This window comes from Lithobates pipiens, unplaced genomic scaffold (assembly GCF_037356315.1).
Source record: "Lithobates pipiens isolate NorthernLeopardFrog02 unplaced genomic scaffold, aLitPip1_a1.2 Scaffold_18, whole genome shotgun sequence".
NCBI classification, from domain to species: Eukaryota; Metazoa; Chordata; class Amphibia; order Anura; family Ranidae; genus Lithobates; species Lithobates pipiens.
In genome coordinates, this window is record NW_027507758.1 from 414074674 (window position 1) to 414085175 (window position 10502).

The window sequence follows — 10502 nt, forward strand, 5'->3', positions numbered from 1 at the left end:
TTTTTACACAAAGTTGTCACTAAATGATATATTGCTCACACATGCTATGGGCGTATGTGAAATGACACCCCAAAATAAATTCTGCTGCTTCTCCTGAGTATGGGGATACCACATATGTGGGACTTTTTGGGAGCCTAGCCGCGTACGGGGCCCCGAAAACCAAGCACCGCCTTCAGGCTTTCTAAGGGCGTAAATTTTTGAGTTCACTTCTCACTACCTATTACAGTTTTGAAGGCCATAAAATGCCAAGATGGCACAAAACCCCCACAAATGACCCCATTTTAGAAAGTAGACACCCCAAGCTATTTGCTGAGAGGCATGTTGAGTTCATGGAATATTTTATATTTTGCCACAAGTTGCGGGAAAATTACAAACTTTTTTTTTTTTTTTTTTTTTTTAACAAAGTTGTCACTAAATGATATATTGCTCATGCATGCCATGGGCATATGTGAAATGACACCCCAAAATAAATTCTGCTGCTTCTCCTGAGTACGGGGATACCACATATGTGGGACTTTTTGGGAGCCTAGCCGCGTACGGGGCCCCGAAAACCAAGCACCGCCTTCAGGCTTTCTAAGGGCGTAATTTTTTGATTTCACTCCTCACTACCTATTACAGTTTTGAAGGCCATAAAATGCCAAGATGGCACAAAACCCCCACAAATGACCCCATTTTAGAAAGTAGACACCCCAAGCTATTTGCTGAGAGGCATGTTGAGTCCATGGAATATTTTATATTTTGCCACAAGTTGCGGGAAAATTACAAACTTTTTTTTTTTTTTTTTTTTTTTCACAAAGTTGTCACTAAATGATATATTGCTCACGCATGCCATGGGCATATGTGAAATGACACCCCAAAATAAATTCTGCTGCTTCTCCTGAGTATGGGGATACCACATATGTGGGACTTTTTGGGAGCCTAGCCGCGTACGGGGCCCCGAAAACCAAGCACCGCCTTCAGGCTTTCTAAGGGCGTTACAGTTTTGAAGGCCATAAAATGCCAAGATGGCACAAACCCCCCCCAAATGACCCCATTTTGGAAAGTAGACACCCCTAAATTTAGGGGTACACTAGTGAGACTAGGTAATAAATGGCGGGTGCCCTGAAACTATAAAAAAATAACTAACCAACCAGCGTCACCTGTAACAGTTATATGGTGATCACTGGTGAAAGGGTTAACTAGGGGGCAATCAGGGGGCTTTATGCGGTAGTATATGGGGGTCCCTGGCGCTATAAAAAGCTGCAGCGAACCTAAATACCTACCTGCCTAACTAGCGTCACCTGTGACACTAATACAGCGATCAGAAAAACGATCGCTTATTAGGCTGGGTTCACACTGGAGCGATGCGGGAACGCCACGAATGCGCGGCGGGTTCCCGCATCGCATGCCTCCCGGCGGCAGTTCACACTGCCCTATGCGAACTGCTGGGAGTGTCAGTGAAATGTTACTGACACCCCCAGATCAGTTCGCATATCGCAGTGCGATCTGCAAACTCGGATCGCATGGTGTGAACACCCATGCGATCCGATTCTGCTGCGGGCCAAAAAAAGGGTCCCGTGCGAATTTGCGGCGGGTGCGGCGAATGGCTGAACTCGAATCGCACAGAGATCGGATGTGATTTGCACTGCAGTGCGGTGCGAATCACATCCGTTCTCATAAACCGCTGCAATGTGAACCCAGCCTTAGTGACACTGGCGACGGGGGGTGATCACGGGGTTAAACCTTTATTGGGGGGGTTAGGGGGGTACCTTAGAACTAAAGGGGGCTAACCCTAACTGCCCTAACAGTTATTAGTCACAAATGACACCCGCCGGGTGATCAGGGGGTTAAACCTTTATTAGGTAATAAATGGCGGGTGCCCTGAAACTATAAAAAAATAACTAACCAACCAGCGTCACCTGTAACAGTTATATGGTGATCACTGGTGAAAGGGTTAACTAGGGGGCAATCAGGGGGCTTTATGCGGTAGTATATGGGGGTCCCTGGCGCTATAAAAAGCTGCGGCGAACCTAAATACCTACCTGCCTAACTAGCGTCACCTGTGACACTAATACGGCGATCAGAAAAATGATCGCTTATTAGGCTGGGTTCACACTGGAGCGATGCGGAAACGCCGCGAATCCGCGGCGGGTTCCCGCATCGCATGCCTCCCGGCGGCAGTTCACACTGCCCTATGCGAACTGCTGGGAGTGTCAGTGAAATGTTACTGACACCCCCAGATCAGTTTGCATATCGCAGTGCGATCTGCAAACTCGGATCGCATGGTGTGAACACCCATGCGATCCGATTCTGCTGCGGGCCAAAAAAAGGGTCCCGTGCGAATTTGCGGCGGGTGCGGCGGGTGTGGCGGGTGCGGCGGGTGCGGCGAATGGCTGAACTCGAATCGCACAGAGATCGGATGTGATTTGCACTGCAGTGCGGTGCGAATCACATTCGTTCTCATAAACCGCTGCAATGTGAACCCAGCCTTAGTGACACTGGCGACGGGGGGTGATCACGGGGTTAAACCTTTATTGGGGGGGTTAGGGGGGTACATTAGAACTAAAGGGGGCTAACTCTAACTGCCCTAACAGTTATTACAGTCACAAATGACACCAATGCAAAAAAAAAAAAAAAAAATGACATTGGTGTCACTGTGACTGGGGGGCAGGGGTAATTGGGGGGGTGATCGGGGGGGTAAAGGGGGGGTGTGAGTGTGCCTGGCATGTTCTACTGTGTGTGTGAGTGTTGGTGCAACTTACTGATCCGCTCTCCTCCGTGTCGGAACGGAAAATACCGACACGGAGGAGAGAATACATCACTTCCTCTCCTGTGTTTACATTACAGGAGAGGAAGTGATGTCACCGGGGATTTCTATTCGTCGGGAGCGATCGCGAGGGGTGGCCATGAATGAATGGCCGTCCCCTCGTCCGGGATCGCTCCCGTACGAATTCCGACCGCCGCAGGCACCGGGCGGGGGCCCGATCGGGCCCCCGACCCGCGGGAGGCAAGGGACGTACATGTATGTCCTTATGCCTGCCCGTGCCATTGTACCGACGTACATCGGCGTGCGGCGGTCGGCAACTGGTTAAGAGACTTTGGCACCAGACTGTCTCAACAATCTTTTCATAATGTTATATGTGCATTTAAAGTGGAGTTCCAGCATTTTTTTTTTAAACGCCCCCACCCTACATTAATCAACATTATTAGAAAATGTAGGTTTTGTTAAATGTAATTTATTTAAAAAAATATACTTTGCAGCCCCCCCCCCCCAAGTGCGCTACCATCTTCAGTGTGGGCAGCTGAAGCCCACTGCCATCTCATTCTGGGATACACTGCTGCTGGCTATCCAGCATGTACCTCCCGATCTCACACATGTGCACAAACTACAGAGTGCGGCGCATTCATACCGCGATGCTACAAGCGGAGGAGCACTGACTCCTTAGATTAATGACACTCATATTCCAGGAGCCAATGGGCGGGTGGGCGGACATGACGTACCTTGCTGCTGCAAGGTACTGCGGAAGTGGAGGAATAAAAGAAAAAAAATGCATTTATACTGCTGGGGGAAAAAAAAAAAAGCAATGACTATACAGGAAGTGATGATGAAAATGTGTGGGGGTGGGGGCTTGATAAAACACCTGGAGCTCCTCTGTAATGTATTTTAGACATGTTCTTTATTATTATTATAAAGGATTTATATAGCGCTAACAGTTTGTGCAGCGCTTAACAAAATGTAAAAGCCTCCCTTGTGTAGACTGTCTCAAAGCCCCGAGACTGCTGTTAGATGCCTATATCTTGCATGTGATGTCAGCAGACTTGGGGCTGTCAATCAAGTGATGCAGGATAGCATTCCCTTTTGCGCCTCCTCAGTAGCTACGTAAAATGATGTTATGTAGGGATGTCAAAGGAGAGTGTAGGAGCTGGGCCAGCACAGGGAGAAATTTTGACCTTCATAGAAGAGGAGAGCTATGAAATTGATTCTCTGATATCCTGGAATAGCAAAAATTCTAGCAGGTTTAACGGCACATTGTAAGTGAATAAAATCCAATTTCACGAAGCAAAACACTTAAGTAAGCGTTTTAAGTACTTAATGTTTCTGTGCTTTTTTTCTTTTTTAAATTGGTGACTGAATCTCTTAATGACTAAAATACTGGAAATTTGCCAAGGTTTTGTAGAGGCACCCAGCTAAAGAAACTGCCTCCAACCCAAGCAAAATGAAAAGTTTTTGGCTGGAGTCTTTTTTAACATTATCGTATGTTTGTACAAGTGTTCAAAAATTAGTTTTGCTGCTATATTATAATGATAAGTATTAGAACCTTTCGATTCATTAAATACTTGGGTACAATAAGTAATAAAAAGGCATAATAATTGATGTATGTATCATGTTAGAGTTTTGCAGCTAAAGAACCTAAAAATCCCTTTGGTTTCTGTGGGATTCTAGGCTGAATTCTGCCTGGCGGTGAAATTCATCCCTGTAGACACCAAGAGAAGCAAAAGCTTTGCTTAAAGCTAAACTCCAGGGAAAACAAGAATCCTTCCTCCCCATACTGTAAGGGATTAAATGCTTGTTTAAAGTGTTTGTAAAGGCAAAAGTTTTTTTTTTATCTTAATGCATTAGGATAACAAATCTTCTGTGTGCAGCAGCCCCCCCCCCAGACTTACCTGAGCCCCCTCTCGATCCAGCAATGTTGCAGGAGAGACTTGGCTGTCCGGGACTCGCCCTCCTAATTGGCTGAGACAGCAGTGAAGTGCCATTGGCTCCTGCTGCTGTCAATCCAAGTCAATGAGCCAATGAGGAGAGATGGGGTGGGGCCAGGCAGTGGCTCCATGTCTGAATGGACACAGGAAACAGCAGATCGGCTCAGGTGCCCCGATAGCAAGCTGCTTGCTGTGGGGGCACTTAACAGGAGGGACTGGACAGGAGCGCTTTACGAGGGACCTGAGTAGAGGAGGATCTGGGCTGCTCTGTGAAAATCCACTGCAACAGAGCAGGTAAGTATAACAGAGAGACTTTACTATTACTTTAAGTCTGGGGAAACAGAAAACTTTATTTTTATTTCTTTTAACCTAATTCCTCCTCCCGTCCAGACTGTAAGACTGTTCCCTCATCTAGGCTCTGGTGTTACATGCCTTCTAATGTCATTAAGTATAATGCAGGGCCTATTGTCTTGCACTGGACATGAGGACACAATCTAGAGCTCAAGGGAGAAGAGCAGAGTGCTGGCTACCAGGGGAGTGGGAATCGGGTAAATAAGTGTTTTAAGTGACCTAAATGAGCATTTAACTGGGGCACTGTAATGCCCCATACACACAATCAGAAATTCTGGCAGAAAAAAAACGTGGATGGTTTTTCCGACAGAATTCCGCTCAAGCTTGGCTTGCATACACACGGTCACACAAAAGTTATCTGAACTTTCAACCGCCAAGAACGTGGTGAACAACACTACGACGAGCAGAGGTAATAAAGTTTAATGCTTCTGAGCATGTGTCGAATTGTTTCTGAGCATGCGTGATTTTTTTGCGCGTCCGAATTGCATACAGACTAACACATTTTCGGATAGGAACTTTTTCCGACCGAAAAATAGAGAACCTGCTCTCAATCTTTTGCTGGCTGGAATTCTGCCAGCAAAAGTCCGATGTAGCATACACATGGTCGGAATTTCTGACCAAAAGCTCTCGTCTGACTTTTGCTGGCAGAATTTCTGATGTACTGATGATTTCTGTGTACGGGGCATGAGAGAGGATTTTTGTTTTCCTCGACAATCCGCTTTAACGTTTAAGATCTAATGTCAAGGTGGGACTGAGGGCAGTGAAAAATTCTGTATGGATTAAGAAAATGCACCAAGCATCCTCCTTTTGACCTTGAAGGTGTAAATCTGAAGCGCATATTAACAGTGAAAAATATTCATAAGCATTATATTGGTAAATTACAAACAACATTAACAAAATGATAATTGTAGCAGTAACAAAAAAATGGCAACTAAGAAAGGGATTGTGGCTTACTCCTATTTGCAATATGTCTTTTTAAAGTGCTTAGTTTACTTTATATATATATAAGGTTATGTGGGAAAAAACAGTGCTTGTAATTTATGAGACAGACCAAACCTTAGATTGGGTGCCAACATTGTCCAAAATATTCTAATTTCACATATCTTTTCAGAACGTGCAACTTATCTGTGGAAATATAAAGATTGTTGCCACGCTGCTCACACTTATCAACCTAATATTCTCTTTTTTTTCAAACATTTAATGGGAGTTGATGAGTGTAATTTTTTTGTTTGGCACATCCATGTCATAATTTGCCCTTGTAAGCTTTTCAGTTCCAGGTCATTATTTTCTTGTTATGATACATTGGCTAAAGCATATTGTAATAACTATGAATAATAATGTTTTCATTAGACATTTTTCTAATCCCTAAATGTGATGGTTGCAAATAATAAAATTCTGCTGCTTGTTTTAGTTTGCTGCATTGTTATTCTTTTTTTTGTCATTTGCTCTAACTTGTCTTTAGATGTATCTTTGTTGTTATATGTGTAGAGATGATTTTAATTTTTGGGAAAATGTTAACAGGATGTGTATATCAAGAAACCATTCATTTGGGACCGATTGACACCATTTGTTTTGGGCTGCACCAGGCAGCCTTCCTGAGCATAATCCCAATTAAATTTGCCTTGTTTCCTATGGCTTCAGTTCACACCACTGTGATAAAACATATTGCAATGCCACTGTTAAATAGAATTTAACTGACATAAAAGTACATAGTGCAATGCACTGGGATTGGGGCTTTTGCATGGTTTCATTCCAGTGCATACCAGCAGCCATACGATCGTCTCAGTTCTGGGTGTGAATGAGTAAAGGTCAGATTGTACACAGCACATGGAACACTATGCAAACAAGGCCATTATCAATGAGACTTCTTCCTGCTGGTCTCAGGGCTTTTAAACATTTTCTATATTTTCTATAAGCCAGCACCTACTACAGTAGGTTCTGTGTACGCAAAAAAATCTAAGATCTTTGCCCTTTTTTAGTTGGTCCCTCCTTGTTTTAATTTTTTTACCACATCTTTGTAGGTTCTCAATTATTCAGGTCTCATTACTGCTAGTTACATTCATCTGGACCTGTTGAAGATGTTTTGTAGCTTATCCAAGCCCCTTCATGGCTTTTCAGTTCTAGTGATGGTCAGGAACATAACCTCGCAGGTAATTATATCCACAGCAGTAGTACAGGTACCTTCATTCAATCACCATGGAATGTGCTAAAGCAAATGTTCATTGCTCAAGAACAGAATGGAATGTTTTTAAAATAGTGAAACCGCCCAGTTCTAGTTGAATAATCCCATCCCTTGATGTCAGGAAGTCTGCATAGGTGTCATTTATTCGATTCATATGGCTGAACATATGAATTGCTGTGAAGTTGCCAGGGTAGAGATGTAAAATTAGTATTGAATTGAGACTCAAAGGACCCCACTGCTGCTTTGGGATGATTTTTCCACTTTAACATAGATGGCCTCTTTAACCACTTCAGCCCCGGACCAATTGTCAGCCTAAGGACCAGAGGTCTTTTTACAATTTCGCACTGCACTGCTTTAACTGGTAATTGCGCAGTCATGCAATGTTGTACCCAAACTAAATTTGCATCCTTTTCTTCCCACAAATAGAACTTTCTTTTGATGGTATTTGCTTGCCTCTGCGATTTTTATTTTTTGCGATATAAATGGAAAAAGACCGAAAATTTCGAGAAAAAAAAATATATTTTTTTGTTATAAGAAAAATCGAATAAATTCAATTTTAGTCATACATTTAGGGCAAAATTTATTCAGCCACATGTCTTTAGTAAAAAAAAAATGTCAATAAGCGTAGATTTATTGGTTTGCGCAAAAGTTATAGCGTCTACAAACTAGAGTACATTTTCTGGAATTTACACAGCTTTTAATTTATGACTGCCTATCTCATTTCTTGAGGTGCTAAAATGGCAGGGCAGTACAAACCCCCCCCCCCCCACGACCCCATTTTGGAAAGTAGACACCCCAAGGAAATTGCTGATGGGCATGTTGAGCCCATTGAATATTTTTTTTTTGTCCCAAGTGATTGAATAATGACACAAAAAAAAAGTTTACAAAAAGTTGTCACTAAATGATATATTGCTCACACATGCCATAGTTATATGTGGAATTGCACCCCAAAATATATTCTGCTGCTTCTCCTGAGTACGGGGATACCACATATGTGGGACTTTTTGGGAGTCTAGCCGCGTACGGGACCCCGAAAACCAATCACTGCCTTCAGGATTTCTAAGGGTGCAAATTTTTGATTTCACTCCTCATTACCTATCACAGTTTCGAAGGCCATAAAATGCCAAAATAGCACAAACCCCCCCCCCCCAAATGACCCCATTTTGGAAAGTAGACACCCCAAGCTATTTACTGAGAGGCATGTTGAGTCCATGAAATATTTTATATTTTGCCACAAGTTGCAGGAATATTACATTTTTTATTTTGTTTTGCACAAAGTTGTCACTAAATGATATATTGCTCACACATGCTATGGGCATAAGTGAAATTACACCCCAAAATAAATTCTGCTGCTTCTCCCGAGTATGGGGATACCACATGTGGGGGACTTTTTGGGAGTCTAGCCACGTACGGGACCCCGAAAACCAAGCACTGCCTTCAGGATTTAAATATAAAACGCTACAAAAAAAACTGTTAGCGATCGCAGGGATCAGGCCTGACTCTGCGAACGCTGCAGTTATGTGTTTAGTGTTTTGTAAGTGACAGTGATCGATCGATACTGCACTTGGGTGGGCTGGGTGGAGGGGCAAAACGCAGGTTCCAGCAGGTATCTGGGCTGATTCTGCTAACAATGCGGTTTTTTTGGAACCCTAAACTGCTGGGGACGCTAGTATAGATCTGATCAGATATTGATCTGTTCAGATTCTATACCACTACGGGAGGTTTATGCTTTGCGTGTGGGTGTTAGCGGTACTGGCACTAACCTAGCACTGCCCGAGGCAACGCAGACCCTGACCCTAAAACCTAATTGATAGCGCCCGCCAGGTGATCAGGGGGTTAAACTTTTATTGGGTAATAAATGGTGGGTGCCCTGAAGCTATAAAAAGCAAACTAACTAACCAGAGTCACCCGTAACACTTATACGGTGATCACTGGTGAAAGGGTTAACTAGGGGCAATCAGGGGGTTAAAATCTTTATTAGGTAGTATATGGGGGTCCCTGGCGCTATATAAAAACCTGACGGGGAACCTAAATAACTAACTGGCTAACCAGCGTCACCAGTGGCACTTATACGGCGATCGCTGGTGAAAGGGTTAACTAGGGGCAATCAGGGGGTTAAAACCATTATTGGGTAGTATATGGGGGTACCTAGCGCTATAAAAACCTGGCGGTGAACCTAAAAAAATAACTAGCTACCTAGCGGCACCAGTGACACTAATGCAGCGATCAGAAAAGCTATCGCTTAGTGACACTGGCAAAAGGGGTGAAAGGGTTAACTAGGGGCAATCAGGGGGTTAAAACAATTATTGGGTAGTATATGGGGGGTACCTAGCGCTATAAAAACCTGGCAGTGAACCTAAAAAAATAACTAGCTACCTAGCGGCACCAGTGACACTAATGCAGCGATCAGAAAAGCTATCGCTTAGTGACACTGGCAAAAGGGGTGAAAGGGTTAACTAGGGGCAATCAGGGGGTTAAAACAATTATTGGGTAGTATATGGGGGGTACCTAGCGCTATAAAAACCTGGCAGTGAACCTAAAAAAATAACTGGCTACCTAGCGGCACCAGTGACACTAATGCAGCGATCAGAAAAACGATCGCTTAGTGACACTGGCAAAAGGAGGTGAAAGGGTTAACTCTAGGGGCAATCAGGGGGTTAAACCTTTATGGGGGGGGTAGGGGGCTACCCTGGACCTAACACTAACTGCCCTGACAGTTTTTACTGTCACAACTGACACTAAATGCAGTGATCAGTAAATAAATGATCACTGCAATCAGTGACACTGTGACTGGGAGGGGACGGGGGGTGATCGGGGGGCGATTTGTATGCCTATGTGTACCTACATGTCAGTGTAGTGTTTGGTGCACTTACTTTCTCTGTTCTCCTCGCAGTCCGGTCAAAAAGACCGCCCCGAGGAGAATGACATCACTTCCTCCCTGCCTGTGTTTACAATACACAGTGGGGGAAGCTTCTCATTCGCCAGGAGCGATCGAGAGGGGATGGCCAGAAACCAAGGGCCATCCCCTCATCCCGGATCGCTCCTGAAGTGAAACGGACCTGTACGTGCTTGTGCCTGTCGGTGCCATTGCGCCGACGTACACTGCCATGTGGCGGTCCTTAAGTGGTTAATGCCTTTTGTGGACCAGTTCTCTCTGCTTAGGTGTCCTTTTTTATGAAGCAGTGAAAAAAAATCACTGCTTCATTCTCCGGCATTCTCAGAGCAGATCGTTCGTTCTCTGTGTGCCAGTTTATGAAACTTTGTAGATCGCTTCTCCTTCAGAGGTGTG